A 25,505-nucleotide genomic window follows, 5' to 3' on the forward strand; every position below is an offset into this window, starting at 1 on the left:
TTTAGGGGTGTATAGAATCTCGTTTGGTCATATTACCAGAATTACTATTCTAGTTCATTCTCATTTGGGTAGACTGTTTCAGTGGAAATTTCTGGAACTCAAGGGCTGCTGTTCAGATTCTTTTGTCCATGAATTGATTCCTTTATGTGGTACTCTCTCCCTTGCCCTAGTGATGGGGCTTCCTGAGAGCCAGACTGCAGTGATTGTTATTATCATTCTGGGTCTAGCTACGTAACAGGGCTACCAAGCTCCAGGCTGGTGCTGGGGAGTGTTTGCAGGGTCCTGTGATGGTATTCATCTTCAGGTCTCCCAGCCATGGATACCAGCACCTGCTGCAATGGAGGTGGCAGGCAAGTGAAGTGGACTCTGTGGGAATCCTTGGTTGCAGTTTTGTTTAGTGCACTGGCTGAAGTTTTCTTTAGTGCACTGGTTGTGGTTTTGTTTAGTGCACTGGTTTTCTCAAATGCTAGCAATGAAGTTGTCATGTGGACAGACTCAGGACCTCTGGTTAGTCAGTGTGTTGAAGGTGGTGAAATTGGCTACTGTTTTTTCCTTCTTTGGAGCAGAGTTATTCTGTTATGAGTTACTGTAGTGGCTTGAGTTAGTTGGCCTCCAGCCAGGAGGTGGCGCCTTCATGAGAGTATCAGTTGTAGTAGCAGAAGGAGGATATAATCCTGCCCTACATTGACCAAGATAAGTACTGGGTTTCTCAGGTGATGGGCAGTGCCATAGAGCTTTCAAGAGTTTATGTCTTTTGTCTTCAGCTACCAGGGAAGATAGAGAAAAACCATCAGCTGGAGGAAGGGTTTCATATAGTCTTTGAAATCTGCCTGGTACACAGTAAGTGTAGCTCAACTTATTGCCTGCTCATTTTCTAAGGACTACTATTCCCCTTCAGTCTACCTAGTAACAGGGCAACAATGTGCATAAAATGTGATTCTTTTCACCTTGCCACACTTGATTTGTCCAAAGTTAAATATTTTACCCAAATAGGAAATCAGTATTTACCTGAAAATATAAACTTGTATTTTTAATAATACATTTTAGCTCCACTCTAACTGCTCTTTTAGAAAATCAAGCACTTGAAGGATCTTTTTAAGTGGCTTAGGAAGCAGAAAGGGTTGGGCTAGACCGAGATCACAACAAGAATATATATCTGGGTAATAATAGGAGTGGATAATAAGAGATTAGGAGAGAAGAGTTCTCAAATTATGTATGACCCTTTGGCTCTGGATTTCAGTGTATTTCTTCCTGAAGTTCAGCTGTATTCCTATTCTTGAGTTCCTTTATCCTCATATTAAATGACCTCTTCTTCTCATTAAGGTAGCTTAAAAGGTTTTCCAATAGAACTATACTAGAAATCAAATGTTTCTTTCTATCCTCTTACTATTACTTTATCTTGAATACAAAGCTGTGACTCTGAGTCAAAATTTTCTCCAAGATCTTTCAACCCACATACCAAATAATCAAATTCAAACTGATTTATCAAATGAGAAATTCCTGTCCTATTTGTGAAGCCAGTTCCTTGTGTTATTTCATGAAATTAAAGCCTAATCACCTTCACTGAAAATTAATTTCCATGTAAAATATTTTATATATTTTATACTCATGGATTTTTTAAAAGTTAAAAACTATACCATTATTAAATTACTTGGAAAATTATATATATACGTGTGTGTGTGTGTGTGTGTGTGTATATATGTATATATATATGTGTGTGTATATATATATATATATACCTGTATCTATATATGTCTTTCTCTTAATATGCACACACACACATTTTCTATCCTAGGCTAGACTTTCAACCAATTTTGTGTGAATTTTAATGTTCATAGCAAAAACAGGCTTTTTTTTCCACTTAAGGAGTTACAGTCTTACCTTTTAAAATTTCCCAATAGAGTTTCACAGAATAAAAATGATTCTTTTATAGAAGAAAAAAATGCCTTTCCCCTTTCATTTTTATCTGTACTATAAATGTCTATTTAGTTCCCATGGAAATGCAAACTCAAGTTTAGAATATCTATGTGCATGTGTTTGTGTATGTGTATGAGAAAAAGCATGCATGATAAAACCCCCAGTCATGAAGACTAAAACGCTGTTTCTGATGATAAGATCAAATGAGTTTGGCAAGAAGATCCTTTTGTACTCCATGGAACAAGCTCAAAGGGCTATGGGTGGTAAAGATGTAGCAGAGTAAAGAAAGGTTCTCCAGGAAACATGTGGCATGTTTGAATTATTTTAATGCATTTTATGAAGTTTTCATTGTGTGAAAAATTATATGTGATTTCCTTTACCAGAAGCCTCAAAAATGATGACATAAGGTAGAACAAGGCAGGGCCAAGCTGAAGTCTGGCTTAGGTATCTAAAGGCTCAAGCTGAGCCAGGGATACTGCTCAGATACCAGAACTGTAATATGCAGACCGTGTTCCAGCCCTAGGGGACTAACTGTGATTGTTCTGCAATCTTTAAAAACCCCAGGGATTCCACAGCCATAGAATCCTGGCCTTTTTCCCTACCGGAATGCTAACACTTAAAGAGTCTTCCTAGATAAAACTCTACCTGTTATTTCTTTCACTTCTTTCAGAAACAGATAGCACAGCTAAATTCAGACACTAAGCTCCAGCCAGGGTCAAAGAGCAATTCATGTTATCAAGTAAGACACTCTGCATGTGTTGACAAGAATGTCATTGATGCAGATGAGGATGCTATCTAGTATTTTTGTTTTGTTCCCACAATACTTTTATTCATCAAAATTCAGAGGTATTAATTTGGTAAAAAGTTCCAAATAAGAAAACATGCCAACTTTAATGCAATTGTTCTTGATACCATCATTTTGTCTTCATGAAAACAAACAGAATATTGCTGTCTTCAAATTTTTAAAGACCAAAAAGATTATTGCTTTGTCTAAAACAATAATGTTGTATAAAATCATAAAAATCTTAGAGATAACAGGTCATGTAATCAAAATAATCTTTCTAAAATGGATATATTTATCGACTTTCTTAATTAATGACATTGAACTTTGATTTTCCCACATTCACTATCAGAGAATTTAGCAAGTAGAAAAGCACTTCATTTATTGATGGCTAATTTTAACAGAGAATTTCCCCTTAGAGTGAGCTGTCCTTATTTTCTGCATAATCAAGTATGTGTCACTTTCACTTGACTATCACAAATTGTTACAGCACCATCAATGAACTTAATCGTCCCAAGTACTTAAAATCAGTTAAGCACTGCATTTTCATGTCAAGAAATGAAGAAAAATTAAACCTCTAGCTTTTGGTTATCATCCTTGTACGTTTATACTTTGAGCACCAGTGCATCCCAACAGAGAGCAATGATAGATAGAAATTGATCAGACAAAATTTAGAAGACATTGCCTTTTCTAAAGGTAAGCATCCCAAGAAGCAATGTGGCAAATGGTGCTGAAGCCATGAGCCCATTTCCAGTGCCTCTCCAGAGAGATGGAGACAAACAAATAAACAGACCAAACTAGAAAAACTGTAGTCACGTGCATAGGTGAAAGGAACAGATGTCAAGCTCACTGACTAAAGCTAGAGGCTGGTACAGACTATTTTCACCCACCTTGCCCTATCACATGAAAGACAAGTAAAGAGAAATGACCAAAGAGAAATGACCAAGGCTCTAGTTATCCTTCAAGATCCATCAAAGTTCAAATGGATTTTCATATGCCTTTACTGCCTCTAAAGAACCTCCCACTCCCTTTTTGTGTCTTACTACATTCTGCACAAACATCCAGCACAGCACCTGCAACAGGATTGGGTCCACCGGTCAGCAGGTTTAGCAGCCTCAAACAGGTGGTAAGAGCTACTGGATGGTAGACATCATGTCTTATTAAACTCTGGATAGGCTGTAGCATAGTTCCCAACACAGGAGGTAACCAATTTATATTATTGGAGGAAGGAAGGAAAAAGGGAGAACATTCTCTCATTGCAAGACGCGTACTTCCTCTTTATGAGCAGCAACTTTCTCCCAGATAGTAATTCACCTTCATTGGCTTGAACTTTGTAGTTCTTTCTGTCCCTCTGGTTTTGAAATCTTATCTCTCAGAGCCTAACCTTTGAAAGTGCAAAATGCAATCAGGTTCAGTGAGTAGATGCACTTCAGAAGCAAGGCGAAATCATTCATTATAGCTTGTTTTATGACTCTGCTTTATGGTTTACAGTGGCAAAAGAGTGAAAGAATGATGCAACACATGGTATATAACCATTATCATTGAAGCAATTTAAATTGCTTTCTGTGAGTACACTGTCACTGATCTAATTCTTACTAAATGTTAAGCAGGTTTCTGTGCTAAAAATATATTGAGCTGAAACAGTGGATTAAGAATGATGTTGTTCTAAAATCCCATCTTGTAATTTTCATTTAATGGGTCTAAATTCCTTGAAGTCTCAGACTTTAAAATTGACTTGCAGAGATCTTAAGTTATGGCTCTGAATCCCTTTGGAGGAGGTGCTTATGAATATTAACTGTACTTTAGGATGCACTGTGTTGGTACAAGACTCATTTGAGCACAGAATTAGTGAGAGGTGAATGATGAATAATAGGCTCAGTGTGTGGAGTTTAAATATTCCAAAGAACAGACTCTGTATGATATTGTAAAATGTCTTGTAACTTCATTTCTGATTTTGAAATGTTACAGTGCTTGCTTATTGTCACAGCATGATCTTCAGCACAGTTGGATAGTGCTTTTTTAAAGTAATGCAAATGCATGAATGTCAGAAATACCTTCAAATATCGGGGACTACATCTTTAAGGAGTGCATTTGGCATTAAGCAGCCTTTTCCAGCTAATGAATTTCTCAAGTTACAAGAATAATGGCCTTTTTAATCTTAGCAAGAGTAATTAAACAGACATTTGTTATTAATGATGTTGTTAATGGCAGAAGATATTGAATTCTCACTTTAGATATTATATTGCTTGAGAGTGATTATTTTGAATATCAGACATATGAGTGTATAGTAGTGTTAAAAGTACAATATCTCCTTAAGAACATTGTAAAGTACTATTCTTTAACATAGAGAAAAATGCCTTAACTTTTATTAATACCAAGAGAAGTAAACATTTCCAAACTGAGGCCGAACACACTTTCAGGGACAAAGAGCATTTGTTTGATTAATCCTACATATCAATTGAAAGGCGTTTTCTTCTATTGAAATATTTATGTGTGTTTCAGTCAGGGTCTCCAAAGAAACAGAACTAGGGTAACATAGTTATGTAACAGGAAATTTATTATGGGAAATGGCTCATGCAGTTATGGAGGCTGGTAAGTCCTACAATATGCCATGTGCAAGCTGAAGAATTAGGAAAGCTAGCGTGTAATTCAGTTCAAGTACAAAGGGCTGAGGATAAGGGAAACCATTGGTATAAGTCCAAGTCAAAGTCCAAAGGCTGGAGAACTAGGAGCTCCATTGCCCAAGGACAGGAGAAGATGGATGTCCCATTTCAGGAAGAGAAAGTGAATTCACTCTTCATCTGCCTTTTTGTTCTATTTGAGGCATTAAAGGATTGGATGATACCTGCCCACATTGGTGAAGCAATCTTCTTTATTCAGTCTACTAATTCAAATGCCAATTTCATCTGGAAGCACCCTGACAGGCATACATAGGAATGATGCTTGACCAGCTAGATGGGCATCCCTTAGCCCAGTTATGTTGACACACAAAAAAATTAACCATCACAATGTGGCAGCCCACAGCTTGAGAGAGAACTGCTTACACTATGTCTGCTTTAAAATAGAGAGGGAGATGATATTCCCTAGTGTATTTCTCCTTCCTGATAGTTTCCTCAATTCTGCTCAGAAATCCACCCTATCCTCACCTTCAGAAGGTCATCCTAATTACTCAGTTCATTCATTTGTTCAACAAATACTTACTGTGTACCAATTATGACCAGGCACTATTTTATGTGCTGGGGTTATAGCTGTAAAAACAGCACAGAACAAAATAAAACAAAACAAAAATATCACAAATAAACAAAAGCAAATATACCAGAAGACAAAAATTCCTATGTATTATGAATGGGGTTAATGAGTTAGTCAAGACAGAGCCAATCAGGCTGCAGTATCCCAAGTGACTCTTATGGTCCAGTGCCAGCAGTGGCGTATGGGCCATATTGCCTCAATCACACCAGAGAAGAGAGATTTTATTTCTGCTTGGAGGAAAGAAATGCTTGCTCTGTCCCCTTCTAAACTAGTGGCCCAGTTGCCACTGGCATCCATTTTGTGGTTCTGAGGGAAACTCAGCTTAAGGTGAATCAAAACCTAAGGACAACTATGGGAGTTTCTACTTCCTGCGCTAAAGAATCTGAACAGATATAAATTGTTTTATTAAAATTAAACACTTTTGTAACATAAATGTATGGCTATGCTCTTTATTGTAAGCATATGAGTTAGGGCTTGATCTTAATGGGATTGAGGGCAAATAAAAGATGCTTTATGAATTTGAGGATCAGAGTAAAGGGCATACTTACAGCAGACATTGAGGAAGCTGCGAGGATTAGTTAGCATGTACTGATGGGAGTCATGGGATTGGATTTTGAGGATGTTTGATCAAGAGAGCTGGAACATAAGACTGCATGAGCAAGAGTTCATTTACTTAAGGGCATTTTATCTGCACATGGGATTTAACACCCTGCCAAGGATCCCAGAGAAAAGGGAAAACTTATTGTTAGAATAACTCTCAGGGGTAGCAGTCACAAAGCTGGTATCTTCACAAGCTCATGGGAATGATGAGGCTCTGAAGAAATGGAGCTGATGTGTCATCATTTAAGCATTAAAAGCCAGGGGATTACTATTATTTTAAGAATTGGCAAAGTCCAAGGAACGGCCAAGAAGGCTGTCCACAGGGCAGTTTGGTGGCTAATAGAACATGGTACTCCTAGGTCAAAAATAGACAGATATTTTGTGTGTTACTTAACATACACAATAAAAAGAAGACAAGGACAGATGAGCAGGCATTTGAGGGTGGTTGCCCCAAAAGGAAGTCACATTGTCTTGTCCAGTTTCAAGACCTGAGTCAGTTTTTTGACACAGAATCCAATAACTGATGTGATGGCTAGATCCCCCAGAGAACACGTGGTATTACAATGTCTTGTATTTACTGTATGATTCCTCTGATATTTCCCCAAATGGATCTATGAGTATTTACATTGGTGCCCATACACTGGAGAAAGAGGAATGCCAGATATTCTCAGAGCTATTGCACATAGGGTCTCAACTGACAATACCTGGAGATCTGAAGCATTATCATGTCCCTGTTCAAGTTCAGGGAATACATGGGCCAAATAATCAATGGAGTCTTGGGTAAATTCTTACAGTAGGTTCACCCAAATGTCATTTCTTCAATTCCCAAGTGTAAAATTGAAATACTCAGCAGTTGGAATAACCCCAGTTGAATTTTTGGCCTGTGGAGTAAGAGCTATCAGAGAATGCCAAGTAGAAGCTTTTGGGATTGCCTCCTCTTTCAACCAAGAGAGTAAATAAAAAACAGTATTGACTCTGGGAGGGATAGAAGAGATTAGAATCACCCTCAAGAACCTTAAGGATGCAGGAGTGGTGCTCTCTATCATTTCTCTATTTAATTAACAAGTCTAGTCCCTACAGAAACCAAATAGACCCTTAAGAATGTCTATAGACTACTATAAACTCAACCAAGTAATATTCTTGATTGCAGCTGCTGTGTTGGACATAATATCTTTGCTAGAATAGATTAATGAATTCTTGGGCATATGGCATGAGGCTTTGAGACAGCAAACTCATTCTTTTTATTGCAATTAGAATAAAAGAATCTGAAATAATTTGCATTCACAAGGAAAGGACAATAATATACACTTAATATTTTCCCCTAGGTATATGTTAATGCTTCAACTCTCTCACATAAGATAGTCAGAAAAGATCTGGACCATCTAGACATCCCACAGAGCATCATATTGATCTATTAAATTGATGATACCATGCTGATAAAAAAGAATGAGCAAGAGGTGGCTAGCATGCTGGAGGTTTTGGTAAGACACATGTGTCCCAGGGGTTGGGAGATACACCTTTTGAAGATTCAGGGACCCGACACTTTTGTAGTTTTTAGGGGTTCAGTGGTCAAGTGCATGCCAGGTTTTTCATCTAAAATAAAAGACAAATTGGTGCATGTATCCTCTACTGAAAAAGAAGGTATAACATTTGGTAAGCCTCTTTGCATTTTGGAGGTAATATCTTCTATACTTAGACATATTGTTTCAGCGGATATCCTAAATGATACAAAAGACTTATAGCTTTGTGTGGGGCCTGGAACAGGAAAGGGCTATGTGGCAGATTCAGACGCAAGGCAAGCAAATGTTTTCTTGGGGTATGCTATCTAGCAGATCCTATGATGCTGGAGGTGTCAATGGTGGGAAAAGGTACAGTGTAAAACTTATGGCAAGCCCATTGGGACAATCATCCCAAAGGCTCTAGGGTTCTAGAGAACCAAAGGCTCTAGGGTTATAGAGAAAGGCTATGCCATCAACAGAGGGGTAGCATCTGCCTATTGAGAAACAACTCATGATGTTACTAGACCCTTGTAGAGACTTATATGAGCTGGGTTCTGTTGGATCCCTCAAGGCATTGAGTGAAACCAGCATCGGTTGATCATAATAAATGATTAATTTGCATTGACCCTGAGCAGACAAGTGAGGATGAGAAACCTGCATGAGCAGGTAGCTTAGACATCATTGACTTTTCACGTCAGCCACAGGGTTGCACCAACAGCCTTCCTCAGCTCACATCTATGACCATAGGGCCAATGCAGGTGTCCTTCATGACTGCTGAAGAAGCAGAACAAGTCCGAGCTTAACTTACAGATGGGTTGGTTCAGTATGTGGGTCAAACCAAAAATAGACGTGGTTGCTTTATAAGCTACACTCAGACAATGGTGAGAGAAATCTTTCCAATGTCAGAGTTTCAAGTGGTGCAGCTATTTTGTGTGGAAGAAGTAGCTTGAAGTGAGAATATATACAGAGTCATGAGCAATTCAAATAACCTGGCTGGCTTCTCAGGGGCCTGGAAAACTGAAGATAGGAATGTCTGAGGTAGAAGCATGTGGATGAACACATGGGAGTGGGCACAAAGTGTGAAGAGCTTTCTATGGCTTGTGAATACCCACCAGAAAGCATTATTGTAGAAAAATCACGGAACTACAAAGTAGGTAAGAATGACTTGGTTGGTAGACATTAGTCTGCCTTTGTCATAAGCCACCCCAGAACTGGCTTAATGAACACATGACTAGAAAGGACTCAGCAGCAGAGATGGAAGGTTCACATAAGCCCAACAGCATGACTCTCATTTGCCAAGGCTGAGACTCAGCATTGATCAGCTATCGTCAATGCTGAGTCTCTGAAAATGTTTCTCTTCCTTAACGAGACCAACCACCCACTGGTAGCAAGTTGACTACATTTGGCCTCACTCTGTCCTAGAAGGCCCAGCTGTTTTTCTCACAGAAATAGATGTGTTTTGAACATGAGTTTCTCTTTCTTATGATATTTAAGATATTCAAACACCTGAGTTTGTCTTTCTAAATAATATTTAAGACACCACCATCCAGAGACATTCAGAGTGCTTTACCCACAGGCATGGAATCCCATAGTGCATAGAGTCCCCCAGCAAAACACACTTCACAGTTAAAGAAGTGTAGGAACAGGACAACGACCATGGGATCTACTGAGTACACTAAATACCACAACATGGAAAGGCTACCAGATGAATAGAGTGTTAGAATGGCCTGACTAATGCATATGAATGCCCTGGTGAAGGGTAATGCTCTGGAAGGATATGGCACGTTGCTCCAAGATGTACTATATTCTGCAAATCAGATACCGCTCTATGGCATTGTGTCTGATGGAGAAATTCATGGGTCTAGGAACCAAGGTTTGGATGCAGAAGTAGTCCCACTTGCCATCATTTCCAATGACCTGTTGGGGGACTTTGCATTCCCTGTCCTTTCCACTCTGGGCTCTCTAGGGTAGAGATCCTGGTTCCTAGGTATAGCACACTCTCCTTAGTGACACAGCATGGATATCATTGAGATCCAATCTCTGGCTGTTGCTTGAGCACTTTGGATGTCCTGTATCCAGGACCCAACAGGTTAGAAGAGTAATTACTATGTTACAGGAGTGATTGACTTGAATAGCAGGAGCAGGCAGGACTACTGTTATTCAATGAGGGAGACCAGAATACACTCAGTTGATCTATTTGGACATTTCCTGGCATGTTCCTTTGTGTAATTATGGCTGTGAATGCATAAATGTAGCAACTCCCGCCTGAGAAAAGGGTGGTCATCAGGGCCTAGATCCTTTAAGAATGAAAGTTTTGTGTCATTCCACCAATTAAGATACCATTCCAGGAGAGGGGATCCATGAGGGCAAGGGGAAATTAGAATGGATAGTGAAGGAAGGAGATAGTGAATACCACTTATGGCCTAGATATAACCTCAGGGATGGGAAATACAGTTTTTTTTGGAAACCTCCCTTTTCTAAGTTTCTCTTCAGGAAGTGAGGCCCACTGGAACCCTGGAGTAGCTGCATCTGGACAAATGAAGAAGTGAATCCATGTGACACAGGGTGAACAACAGCAGCCACGGGTGTATATCACTCCGATTATCCTGCAAAGAAAAGAGTTGGAAATCAGCTGTTTCACTGTCTGAATTAAGAATTATAAGGTCACAGCTAGCAGGGAAAAACAGGGGGTATGATGTTGACTTTATCTGCCTTTTCGGATCCATGGAAGGCCCTGGATTATCTCTGTGGCCCCAGAAAAAAAGAAAAAAAAAAAAACCCAGGACACTATGCATCCAACAGCTCTGCCTGTGTGGCCTAATTCCTTGAGCAGAGGCTTGTGGCTTACACTGTTACAGTTGAAAGAACAGTTCTGGGCATGGAGAAGATACCAAATGTGTATATGCCATATTGATAGAACTAAAGTATAGAGGATGAAGAAGAAATTGCCTAGAAGAGGAAATTACCTTTAACATTTCAATAAATGACTCTGAGCTGTTGTTTAGGAATTCTTGTTACAAATATGAATTCAGTAGTGGAGTGATTTGGCATTCTCAATGAGTAGAGTTCTTTCAAACCAGAGATTCAATGGGAAATTATTTTTCAGTGGAAAGGAAGCACTTTGTTGAGCATGCCTGGGAGCAGTTCCCATAGTGACATGTGATAGAATGTGCTTCCTTTGGCTTTTAAATCTTTATGTCTCTTGGAAAAAAAAATTTTGAGCAGAGCTTAAAAAAATCCACCAAGCTCTAGAGAATAGGGTTTATAGGCAGCTAAATTATGTGACTTTTTGAATCTATGGGTTCAAGCTTTCCTGCCTTTGTAGCTTCCAGCTGACACCTTCCAAGGGGCAATGATCTGTACTGCATTTTCTCATCAGAGAACTCAGCCATCTTAATTTTAGGGTCATTTGGAATCACATGAGTTAACCTGATTTTTTTTTTCATTTTCCAAAATATCATAAATAGCGGGTTTTTTTTTTTTTTTCATTTTTTTAGAAGGGAAAAAAATCTGGCTTCAGTTGCTAATTTCCTCTGTTCTGTCAAGATTAGGCTAGTAGTTCTGAGTAATTCTGGCTCATTTTCTCAAGGGACTAGGCCTGAAATAATCCAGTGTTTATTTTTATACAAATTCTCACAGTAATACAACATTTCAGTGACTTCCTGGGATGTTTCTAGTTTTTCACAGGCCAAGAGGCCATTCTCAGAGGTAGCTCCTTCATGTAAACCTAAAAATGGCACTTTCCCACATTATAGTTTATCAGGAAGTTTAAAGTTCAATAGTCCTCCTCTCTTTTCTTTCTCGTCACAGGGAAAGGAAAAAATAAGGGGCAGTTCCAGCATTTCGGCATGGTCATTCCATTTCAGTACTTTGGAACCTGGGAAAGAGGAGGGAGATTGTAGTATATCTTGGCTGCGAGATGGCTGGACTGGGAAACAGGACTCTCTGCCATTCCCTGTGTCACTCTCTGAGTGACCCTGACCTCTTCCCAGCATTCCTGACCCCACCTCTGTGTTGGGGAAAATGATGCTCGTCATGTAACCCTCACAACATTCTCCAAAAGTCATGGGACATTGCTGAAAAAATAAGAATCCTGTTTGGAAGGCCAGCTTGGCTCTCAACCTGCCTTTCTGGATTTATCTTCCACTACTCGTTCTCAGGAACCCCTATTTTCAGCTCAGGTGGTGGACCAAGCTGTCTGCTGTGTAACATGCAATTCTCTCCCTCTCCACTTTTCCTCACTGAGCCTGTGAAGCTCAGTTCAAACCCAATTCTGTAGTTCAGCTTCACTCTTGTCCTTCCTCTGAAATTATATGGCTCTCTTCATTTGACATTTCACTTGCATACAATAAATATCTTGTCGCTATATTTGCAGAATGTATTATAACAAATTTTTAATATCCTTTATCTCTTCTAACACAGGATGAGTGCATCGATACATTCAAATATCTGATTGATCAAACAATCTTTACATCTCCTCAGCAGTTCTAGTTGGGTTTTAATGACATCATGACCCTGCGTGGACCTACACACATTGCTGAAGTTGCACATCAGAATGTAATTATGATATATGCATTCAGGCATGCAATGTGGACAGCAAAAAAAAAAAAAAAAAAAAAAATCTGTTTGAAATATTTAGCCCGGAGTGTTAAATTGGATCCTAGAAGGCAAAATTACTTAGCTGTGTCAGGTCCAAAGCTATATTTAAGTTTATTGTTTCGTAACAAGTCTGGTCTATTTCAGTGTATTGTTCTCTGTACAAGGTCTCCCCATAACCATGCATTATAATAGACTGTTGCCAGCATTCTTAAAAGTTTCAGAGATGGATTCTTGATTACTTACTTCCTGCCCCAGGGATTCTTGCTGTTAGGGTTGTCATTAAACAAAGCAGCCTCCCTGGCATTGTATTCTGACAAACAATTTGCACCTTTGTAAACTGATTAACAGAATGACTTTGTTTTGATAATTGATCCTTGACTTGTATTTTAAAGGACAGCAAAACTTTAGAGAACTTCTATATTTGTTACAAATACTTTTCCTGGAATTTAAAAAATAATTTAAAACTTCATTAGAAAAATAACGTCATTAGAAAAACAGCGTCAACCAGTACAAACTTTTAGTTACAAGATGAATAAGTTCTAGAGATCTAATGTACAGCATGATGACAGGAGTTAATAATAATGTATTGTATACTTGAAATTTGCTAGGAGAGTAGACCGTAAGTGTTCTCACCACATATAACACCCCCCAACACACACACACACAAATGGTAACTATGAGAGGTGATGGATATATTAATTTTAGCTTGATTGTGGTAATCACTTCACAATAGGTAAGTGTGTCAAAACAACCATATTCTACAGCTTAAATATATACAGTTTTTATTTGTCAATTATACTTCAATAAAGTGAGGGGAGAAAACAGTAGCGTGAAACAAATTAAGACTGGAGACCATTATGTTCATTATTATGTGTATGAATTAATGTATAGACTGGTCAGAGCAAGCAGGCTACCCAGAACAGGTGGTAACCAGCCCAGATCCAGACTTTATCTTCTCAAAGTCATCCCTCTGCCCTCTGCCCAAGGTGAGTGATGATCCCATCACTCAGAGGCAATGGCCTGTCTGTACTACTGTATGCAGAGCAAATGTTATAATCTGAAGTATTCTTATTGTGAACTATTCTGTATGAAGACCAACATGACCAACATATGAATCTTTGTTGATTACCTGGGTTAAAAAAAAATGCCCCACCTTGACAACTGTTCTCCATTTCCTGTTCCACATCAATAATCCTATTAGCTATACAGTCTTTGGCAAGTAAGAGGGAAAGTTACTCCAAATAAAGCTACTGTAATCAGGGGATAATCTGATGGCCATTCCCCTGTTATTTGGTGTTTAATTACCTGTTGTTAGTTTTTTCTAAGGGCTTAAGAAAAAAATCATACATATATCAATGTATGTCAGAGTTCCAAATGAAAAGAAAAAGTTGAAAGTAAGTGGGAGGATTAGAGCTAGTTACTGACACACTTAGCCCAGGTAGAGAATTTAGGTGACTGCTGATTTTGGTGGTCTAGTGAAACCTTGCATGTAGTTGTTATTGGTAAAGAATATTGAAGCTATATTGATACAGCACATTCTTTAAAAAGGAAGGAGATTTTAACAGCTATTGAGAGTTAAGCATTTGGTATTAACTTTTATATTTAAAAAATTGCTCTTTCCACTCTAAAGTGACTCTAGAATTGGAATTCTATTCCAACAAACACTGGGGGGAAAATGTGACCAAACATAGTTGTCAACAGACTTAAAATGACAAACACTACCACATTTAAAATTTATTTTCAACATTTCTTGAAGTAATAAAAGGAGAAAAAGGACCGGGCGCAGTGGCTCGCATCTGTAATCCCAGCACTTTGGGAGGCCAAGGCGGGTGGATCACGAGGTCAGGAGATGGAGACCATCCTGGCTAACACCGTGAAACCCTGTCTCTACTAAAAATACGGGCGTGGTGGCGGGCGCCTGTAGTCCCAGCTACTCGGGAGGCTGAGGCAGGAGAATGGCGTGAACCCGGGAGGCGGAGCTTGCAGTGAGCAGAGATCACGCCACTGTACTCCAGCCTGGGCGACAGAGCGAGTCTCCATCTCAAATTAAAAAAATAAAAATAAAAAAAAGGAGGAAAAGAGTAAATTTTCATTCTGTACAGTTACATATTTTGTATAATGGCTGGGAAATAAAGGATTTTGACATCTTGAACTCTTAAAATTCCCTCAGGAAATGGCTAGAGATGGATTTTGATAGAAACAAATCCCCATTTTAAACTCTTTACAACATTTTTTATATCATTCAGGTAGTAGTCCTTTGGGCATTGCTGGAGAAAGCTGATGAAAGAATATATGTTCTTAACTAGTTAATGAAAAATTGAGATAAACAAAAGAGTTGCTTAAATATAGATTTTTTCCTCATATAATTTGTCTCATTAAAATGCTTTTAATATTCTGTATTCTGATTTTCCTTGAAGGAAATATTGTTCTACAAAATTCCAATGAGACATGCTAAAAATAATGTCTGTGACAGAAATTTTAATTTCCTATCTAAATAATTAAATTTAAGACTATTGCATTTTGTATTTCAAAAAAAGATCATTAGATCCTTTTTCTTACGGGAAAACTGAGTCCCACAGAGCATAAAACACTCATCCAAAGTCACAGAGATAACAATTATGAGGGTTGGGTTGAACCCAAGTTAGCTTATTTCTACTCAAGTACTTTTTCCATTATGCTGAGCCATCACGGATTATTTAAAGTTCTGCCTTCTTTCCTTCCATTGCAAGAAGGAAATCTTGTTGAAAGTCTGCATACAGGACATGCACACCAGTAACTTGATAGTGTGTTAAATGTCATGTAGGAGTCCAGTAGGCCAAAGTCTAGATTTAGTTTCTGGGCCAATTATGATTTTTATTTAGTAGATTTTCATTCTATGTAGTACAGTATTGTGTATGGGCTGAAAAATACATAATTCAAATTTTTTAGTTTTTAAGTTTTTTGGTTCTACAGGAATCCCAAAACATGACTGGCTTTACATCAAATTATAAAATAAAGTTTTCTTTTGAACCTCCAATTTTTACACTTAGTGTCTCCTCACACCATCTGCTGCATGTCTTTCATCTGAGGTCTACTACCCTATTATTTCCATTTAATTATGTCACTTCAAAACCTAGATAATATCAATCATTTTTAATTTATTGTGAATTTGAATAAATTGTGAATGCTATCTTTCCTTTGACTATTTGTATTTTGACATTTTCATGGTAGAACAAAAGGCCATATCACTATTTATAAAAGTGAATTCAGGTAGTAACTATGAGGGGAAAATGTTTTATTTATAGAAAGGAATTTATTCTGTTCCCTTAAAAATAATGCAACCTATGTAATTATACTTCTTATTCTCTCTACCTTAAGACTTTTTTTTTGACACTTGCTTCCTAGAATAATAACCATTATCCCCCTACCTTGTGTCAGCATTTGTGAAAAAAGTTATTGGCGTGATTTTAAAAATGAGACTCAGTTAAATGCATAAACATTTACTAGTCTTCTACTTTGCTTGGCACTATGAGGAAGGAGGAATATGGGTAGGTTATTGAATTATCCTGAAAAATCTGTAATGTCCCACAGTGTGTTCTTGCGTAAAATGTGGCTTCAATACCAAATTTTCTTATTTTCTGTCTTCATAACTCAAAACATGGCTTCCAAGTTCTTCCCTACCAAATCCAGTCAGTCACACCAATTGATCCAAGATTGTATTCTACCTGAAATCCATTTGTCATCTCCATTAGGTAATATAGTACAATGGTTCTCAAACTTTTAGGACTCAGGGCTGGGCGCGGTGGCTCACGCCTGTAATCTCAGCACTTTTGGAGGCTGAGGCAGGTGAATCACGAAGTCAGGAGATCGAGACCATCCTGGCTAACATGGTGAAACCCCGTCTCTACTAAAAATACAAAAAATTAGCCAAGCGTGGTGGCGGGCATCTGTAGTCCCAGCTACTTGGGAGGCTGAGGCAGGAGAATGGCGTGAACCTGGGAGGCGGAGTTTGCAGTGAGCAGAGATCGTGCCACTGCACTCCAGCCTGGGCGACAGAGCGAGACTCCTGTCAAAAAAAAAAAAAAAAAAAAAAAATCCTTTTAGGACTCAGAGCGCTTTTACACTCTTAAAAATTATTTAGGACCAAAACACCTTTTTCTTGAGTAATATATACAAATATATAGCATATGAGAAGTTAAAGTTAGGAAAGTTTAAAACTATTAATTCATTTAAAAATAATTTTAAAGTTATTACTGTATGTAAATACAAAGTAACATATTTTTTGAAATATATGTATATTTTCAAAAACACATTTAATACAAAGAATTGCATTGTTCTACATATTTATAAATATCTTTAATGTATGGTTTAATGGAAAAGAGATGGATTCTCATATCTCTGCATTCAGTCTGTTGTTACACATTGTTTTGGTTAAAGAATATGAAAAAATCTAGTCTCATACACATACATAGTTAGAAAAGGGAAGGATATTTTAATCACCTTTTCAGATTATTATGGATATTCTTCTTTGATACTATTCCAAAACTCAGCACGTGGTAATAATTTTTAAAGGTAGAATCTGAAACCATTGCAAGAACTTCTCATACTCTGTACATTAAAATCCATTGATCTATCTTATACTTTAAATTTATCTTTTGTCCATGCATGATTTTATAGCATTATATATTCAAGATTTGGAAATTATTGGCTAAGATATGCATTTCTACCAAAATTTGGCACATTTCATTATACAATATCAATAAATCACATTCATTAATATGACCAACAATTTATCAAAAAAGTTTTTAAATATTGGGAAACTGTCACCATGAAAGATTTTCTAAAATTCTAATTTCTGCCTGAAAGTTTAAATTTTGCATTTGGAAAAAACAAAAAACAAAAAGACTGCCCAGGTATTTTTCCTGGTGTGACAGGGTCACATTTGTCATTTTTCAAGAAAATGTCTTCCAAATAAGCAAATCTGGATAATCAGAGTTTGTTATTTCAAGTAAAAATTCTGTTTCATGAAGGAAAGTAGTTAGGTGAGAGGAAATTCAAACAATCACATAGTGCTTTCCCTGGAGACAACCAGTGCCCTTCAATATGCAGAAGTGCTTTAAGTGTACTTCCCATTTTGTCATGCAGAATATTAAAAACATGCAGACTCAAGGGTGGGAATGTAATGACAATGGCTTTTTAGTTTATTTGCCTTCCGTAGTGAGAGTGTGGCAGTGAAAAATGCAATGACTACTCGTACAGTTTGGTGCCACCGGCTTTATTCCAAGTTGCCAAAAGTTTTAAATACCATTTCTTTTGAACCGTAAGTGTAAATATCAATAGAAGGAATAAAAAATAATGTCTTAAGATTATTAGAAAACTAGTTTTGACCTTATGCACTCCCTGAAATGGTTTTGGTTGTCCAAGGGTTCTGTGTGATACTTTGACAACTGTGACTAAAGTGGATAACTCACTATGCTAAAATACTGTCTAGTCTGATACTCTTAGCTGTTGTGATTATGCAAAAGATTCGTTTTTCTGGGTTTCAGTTATTTATAAAATGAGAGAAAGTGGAAATCTCTCGCTCTTAAACTGTATTCTTTTCTGATTCTCTTGTTTGTGTCCGTATATTGCCACTACGTGGCTGGGCAGAGCAATTCTAAATCCTGAAAATGTCAACTTTTCAAGCTGTAATTTGTGTCAAGTCAGGATCTAAGAAGCTTTATTTAAATATTTTCTTGCTAGTGTGCCATTTGGGGATAGACATGTGATTCCTTTACAATTTTTCTTTTTAAATTTGAAATAAATGTCAAACCTGTTTGGTTTTATTATCATTTTTGTGGGTTTATACTTTTGTATTATTTAATTTTTGTACCAGAATCTCAGGTTTGCTAATGGTAATCATAGCTACCATTTATTGAGCAATGTGCTGGGCACTATGCTAATCTCTTTGTGGTCATTATCTTATTTAACATTCTGAAACAATCAATAAAATGTTCAGTACTACCAAGGTCTCCTGGAAGCTAATGGAAGTGAGTTACCAATAATGGAAAGAAGTATGACTTATTTTTTGAGAATGTAAGACACAAACCCTTTATGTGTACAATTCTAACATGCAGTAAGTGACATTATGTTGCAAGACTATTTTTAAACTCTGTCTTCTGTGTCAAGAATGTTTAGAAATATTTGTGATACCTATGCAAATATACATAACATACACAAACGTATGAATGTGCTTCCCTAAGCAAATTACCATTAGGACTTTCCTGGTATGTGAGTAAACATGTAGCTCATCGTTCAGGTGGATAGAACTCAAGATATTGTTTACGAAAAGATCATTATGAACAAATTTTGAAGTAATTAAAACAACAGAAGTGTGCTTCACATCCAGTTTATGCAGTTGTGTTTACTGTAGGGCGTGATCTTTTTCCTAGTCCCGGAGGAAGCTGACATCTGTATTTGATTTAATGAACTTCTGTTTGGTAATAACCCATGCAAAGACAATAATGCATCTATGAGCACATCCAGCTTTCAACATTGGTTCCCAGAACTCAAAGCAAGCACTCTGGGAAAAAAAACTTATAAGTTTGTACGTGTTTTGACTGAGTTACTTAAAGCTTATTCCGCTTGGAATCCACACTTCTCTTTAGATTTATAAAAAATGTTTTTTTTACACTTTATTATAATCATTTCAAGCAAATATCAGAATCTTAGCATGATCCTGTACTAAATCATGTTATTCAACCAATTGAGTCCTACTCCCCTGTTTTTTGGTCTGAATTCTGAATAAAGATGTAGAAAGAACATTATAACTGCAGTGGTGTGTCTGGGAATCAAATAAGGTGTGCTTAGATCAAAATTGATCTCATGCAAATACCTGCTATTGAATTTTACCCTTCTATCTATAAGGGATAGCTAATGCGCTGTTAAAAAGCTCTTTAGTAGAAACATTTCAAAATGTAGTTTTGTGTCGTTGCTAAACTTTAATAACTAAGGCCTCTTTCCATATTTTTTAAAAGCCTGACAATAATGGCTCAGTAATTACTGAACTAATGTTATCAATTCCAACAGATATCACATTTATTAAATAGAAAATGCTATGTTGCTGTTCATCAGTTAGAAATGTGTGTAATTGAAATATGAAAATGAAGTCTGTTGGAGTATGTGATTCATCATGAATTCTGCAAGCCCTACACTAACTCTCCTTTTCCTAATTAAACTGTCAAATTGAAATCTTATAATTAATGCAACCACATCCCTTACAGTAGGTTTTCCACCCGCATGTAAAGCTCAATTCAGCAGAAACTTTGCAAGAGCCTTCTCTAGGAAGAATGCAATTCTTGGCTCTTCTGAGCTCTTGAGCAGAAATTCTGCCCCCTCTGCAGAATACTGTGTGGCACGAGATTTCTGTTCTTGGTAAGATTAGGAGTGGAGTGGGCTGACATGTTTGTCAGGGGAGCTGGTAATCCCTGCTTTGAATTTTTTTGGGAGAAGCAATAAAGAGGAAGTAAAGAGTTGGAATAAAGTCTTCTATATTCTTGCCAGCATTGTGTATTTCTACATAATGACTAGGCTTTTCTGTTTTGGTGCTAAAATTTGAAGACTGAGGTGTATTCTTTCCTGGCTAAAGCTGTGAGTATATAAATTTTTCACCTCTGTTCTGTACCACTTGATGGCAGAAAGTGATTGACAGGAATTTATTTTATCACTCAGGCTACAAACTACATGTGTAATCCACACCCTGGCCAAATGTACATATTGAATTCTGTATTGGCAAGGAGATATCTTTGAGAGAGCTTGTTTCTACATGTCTGTGTCCAATCACCTCGGTGGTAACATATTTGATCTCTTGTGTTAACTCTGATCTGTTGGTGGTTGCTGCCTGGACTGTTATATTAAGAAGGATTTTGAGGCCAGGCACGGTGGCTTACGCCTGTAATCCCAGCACTTTGGGAGGTCAAGGTGGGTGGATCACCTGAGGTCAGGAGTTGGAGATCAGCCTGGCCAAATGGTGAAACCTTGTCTCTACTAAAAATGCAAAAATTAGTCAGGCGACGTGGCATGTACCTGTAATCCCAGCTACCCTGGAGGCTGAGGCAGGAGAATCACTTGAACTGAGGAGGCAGAGGTTGCTGTGAGCTGAAATCATGCCACTGCATTCCAGCCTGGGTGACAGAGCAAGACTCCATCTCAAAAAAAAAAAAAAAAAAAAAAGGATTGTGAATTTTAGCTGGTTCAGCACTTGAAATAGTGCTGGGATCCAATAGTAATGTCTGATGTGGTGAGACAATGGGTAGTAACAACAAAGTGTCTCTTGCTTCTATCCCTGTGTTTGTCTTTATAGATGCCTTTGTCAGATGCATTTTCATCATCTGTGATGTCTTTAGTCTCTTAGGTTTCTAACACATGTTATCTCTGGTCAAACTTGAGTGTGTCCTAAGTCTTACTAAGAAACAAGAAGCCAGTTCTCTACTTAGTTTCCAAGTTGAATACTTACGCGCTTCGAATCAACTGGACTAGTCTTTCTCTCAATTTCTACAGAAAATATTTTACTCATTGATCTCAACTTCTACACAGATACAGTTCTTCATTCTGTGGTTCAGCTGGATCCACAAACCTAGTTATATTTAAAAAGTCTACTAAATTTGGTCAATGAATATAAACAATTATACTCATTTTATCTATCCAAATACAGACAGCCAGTATGCCACTTTTTGCTATATTCAAGCCAGCCAGGCAGAGTAGACTGTTCCTGGAGAGCCACAAAGCATCCATAGTCCTAATAACAGTTCAATTCAATGTCTCTCTGTATCGATGACTGTGTCTCTAGAACTCTGCAATGTTCTACTCAAAGGGACTTCCCCAGTGAGAAGAGGCTTTTCCAATTTATTATGTATATTTTGTGTACTAGCTGATATGGTTCGGCTCTGTGTCCCCACCCAGATGTTATGTTGAATTGTAATTCCCGGTGTTGGGAAGGGATTGATGAAAGGTGATTAGATCATAGGGGTGGATTTTTTTCCTTGCTGTTCTTGTCATAGTGAGTGAGTTCTCATGAGATCTGATAGTTTAAAAATATGTGACACTTCCACCTTCACTCTCTCTCTCTCTCTCCTGCCATCATGTAAAGATGTGCTTGCTTCCCCTTTGCCTTCTGCCATGATTATGTTTCCTGAGGCCCCCCAGCCATGCTTCCTGTACAACCTGCAGAACTGTGAGTCAATTAAACCTCTTTTCTTCATAAATTACCCAGTCTCAGGTAGTTCTTTATAGCACTGTAAGAATGGATTAAAACACTAGCACACATTCCTTCTGTAATTTTTTTACAATGAATGTAAACATTATGTCATTATGTTTGTAAACGTATGTAACCTGCAGGCCAGCTAGGACACCTCTGCTCTTTATGATCTAGAACAGATATTCTTGAACTCCTATTATTGGTGTGTGGTGAGAACATGCCACCTCCAAGATTTCTGAGAATTATTTACTGATAGACTTACATTTTCATGGCTCTTTCTTGCGTCTTTTGATTTTCTTCATTTCTCTTTATATTCTAGCTTTTTAAAAATTATCTGCCCTGGCTTCAATCCAAACCCATGAATGAAACTTCAGACCCTCTTCTTAATTCTCTCTCTGTCTCTCTCTCTCTCTCTGTCTCTCTCTCTCTCTCTCTCTCACACACACACACACACGGTTTTTGTGTGTAGGGCAGATTTGTTTTTTAAAGTTTGAGAAGATGAAGTATTTGCCATGACAGCAGTGCAAGCAATTTAAGATGAAATTACCCATTATGGTTTCCAGGAGTCCTTTGGCCATTTGAGAATGTTGCTCTGCCCTTCCACTTTTTTTCCTCTCTTAAGAGTAAAAATTATACTCTTGGGAGAGGAAGAAAAGATCCACTGAATTAGTCTTAGGCTTTGGTTTGGGGTTTCATATTTGTATTTGTTAGCGCACATACATATCTTTGTATAACATAAAGGCCTAGGGGTGTGTGTGTGTGTGTGTGTGTGTTTTCTTAAATCATTCCCATGTTGAATAATATTTTGTTTCACTACTAGTAATAATGCTGTATGCATATGTTTATTCACCATGAGGTTTTCTTGAGGATAGATTCCTAGAAATCTAGTTAAGTATTTGATAGATAACATTATTCTGATGTTTAGAACAGATGTCTCAAATTATAATCTAATAATCCAGGTGTAAAATCTCCGTCTCACCCACATTGTTGACCTCAATATTTTCAAATTAAAACAAATTTTATTAATCTACTTGGGAGAAATGGTATCATGTTATTATTTAATTTTTACTCATTTGATTACTAGTGATGTTTAGCATTATTTTCATTCATGTATTAGCTATTTGAATTGCTTTTTAAATCACATATTCTTTGCTCATTTTTATATAGGTTCTTTCTAGTTTTCTTACTGATTTATGAGAGCTATAAATGTCAGCTGATTTTTCTGCATTAAACATTGCATATATTTTCTCCCAAAATGTCACTTTAAAAAAATTGTTTTATGTGTATTTTGCATCCTAGAAATTGTATATAGTTTGTTTAATTTATCATTGATTTTCTTGGAGAATTTACATATGGCTTTGAAAGACCTTTCTAGTCTATTACAAGTTAACAAAAAATAATGTGTACTTTCCACTATTTTATTATAATTATCTAATAGTTTGGTTTTATACATGTGGCCCTTTAATCAGAATCAAATTTACTTTTGTGGATGATGTGAGGTAGAAATCTTTTCTTCTTTTTTTTCTCCAAATGAATGGTCAGTTATCTGAATGCCACTTATTAGAGAGTCCATTATCTACAGCTAATTTGAAAGCCTCTCTTCCCATATACTATGTAACCATATATAAGAGGATTAATTTCTGTAGCTTTTAACAATATTTTGATATTTTGCATGGCTGGTCCCTGTTATTATTCTTCATTTTCAATTAATTTCTGGCTGTTTTCCAAGTTGCTAATATGTGTTCAGTGATTTTTTCCTGGGTACCTTGGCTATCTTCCTTTGCCAATTCATTGCCATACAGGGGTTACTTAGGTGATCATTATGTCTGTAAATACTGAATGTTATATTTCTTTCCAAATTCCATGATGAGATAAAAATAAGAAATTTCCATATTTTAAAACTCATGATAAAACTTTTTACTTCTGAACAAATACCAAATCGCTAAGCATACATTTTCATTAAATTCATGTGATCCAAATAGGAATCTTTTTAGAACATAGGGGAGCTTATGATCCTTATGTGGAGACACTATGATAGCCTATTTTTTCTTTTAATTTTATTATAATGAAAGTAATGCATGTGATTTTTTTAGAAAACACATAAAACCAAGAATAAAATTAATATATAATCCCAACATGTAGTGATAACAATTATTAACTTTTTGATGCATCTTTTCCTTGTTTTATACATGTCTATGTACATTTTAATGTTATTTTGCAAAAATGAGCCCTGAATGTGCATACAGTTTATTTGCTGCATTTTGACTTAATATATGGTGCATACTTTTTAATGAAATGAACGATTGTATTGCTGTACCATGATTAACTTAGCTGATCCACTATGTTGGGATTTGTAGTTTGTTTTCATTTATCATATTGTAAACAACACTACAATGAATAAATAACCTTTTAGCTAAACTTCGGGCACACTTATGATTATGTCCTTTGTCAATTCATTAGAATTGTTAGGGCAAACATTATATGCATTTAAAAAAATTGTTATATGCTGTTGTATTACCCCCAAGAAAGCCCAGCTAGACTGGCAGTTACGTGTTTACACAAGAATAACAATGTTCATTAGCCCCTGTGTATTCATGGAGATAGCCTTCATTTGACTCTAATACAAACTGGGCATCTTAAAGGGAGCATAGCCAGAGGATGCTGCAAACAGCTGGATGCTGTGGGCATTTCTGTAGTCCACACTCAGGACTTTCTGTTTCCCAGCATGGTAGTCTGTCCAATATTTAAATGGATTGACTTAAAAATACTTGCTGGTTGGTGGCCAGTATTGGATAATGTTAGATGGGAAGTGATTCTTCAGGGAGAGACTTTGGTGGGGGAAAGGAATAATTATTTTCTTGTGGAACCCAGGAAAATGCCAATGCTCTCTTATAAATGAAAATGCTACCTATGTGTAAAAAATGATATTCTTTTTCTGGTCTATTACCCCTTCCTCTAGGAGAGTGGTTCAGAGCACAGCCAATGTCATCTGCGAGGGTGGGTTCTAGGGTTGTCTTCGCCATTTACAGTCTGTATCAACTGGAACAAATGATATTTGCCTTTCTGAGTCTCAGTTTCATCAACTAGTTGTGAGATGTAAGTGAGGTAGGTAATTTACAACAGCACCTTGGGAAATGCTTGGCAAATAATAAATATTCAATAACTGTTAATTAATATTATTAGCTAATAATGGAGTAGAAAAAGTGTTTTTCTGATTTCATTGAGTAGCTAGAAGCAATACTTCTTATACCAGTGGTTGGTTAAGTTTGACTGGACACTTATCTTATCTTTTTCTTCCTCTGAGATCTGCTGAGTAAACTAGGTAAGACGAGGGGAGGGAGAAGGAGAAATCAGTGATGACAGAATTATGATGCACTTGGTTTCTATTTGGAAACTGCTTATTAGACTCAGCAGCTTATTTGGACAGGTATATAGAACATATTAGTTGGATGAAAAGGACTAGGAAAGAGTAAGGCATGCATTTATACACATTGGTATTAATTCGAGCTATTTTGTATACATATATATCAATATGTGTTAATCTTATATTGCTAAACACATTTCTTAGTCAAATAAAGTTACCTGGGAATCCCTACTATGTACACCTCTCATTGAAGTTATTGTCCACATTTAAAATAGATCTATT

The sequence above is a fragment of the Pan troglodytes genome, chromosome 4 (assembly GCF_028858775.2).
Source record: "Pan troglodytes isolate AG18354 chromosome 4, NHGRI_mPanTro3-v2.0_pri, whole genome shotgun sequence".
Lineage (NCBI taxonomy): Eukaryota > Metazoa > Chordata > Mammalia > Primates > Hominidae > Pan > Pan troglodytes.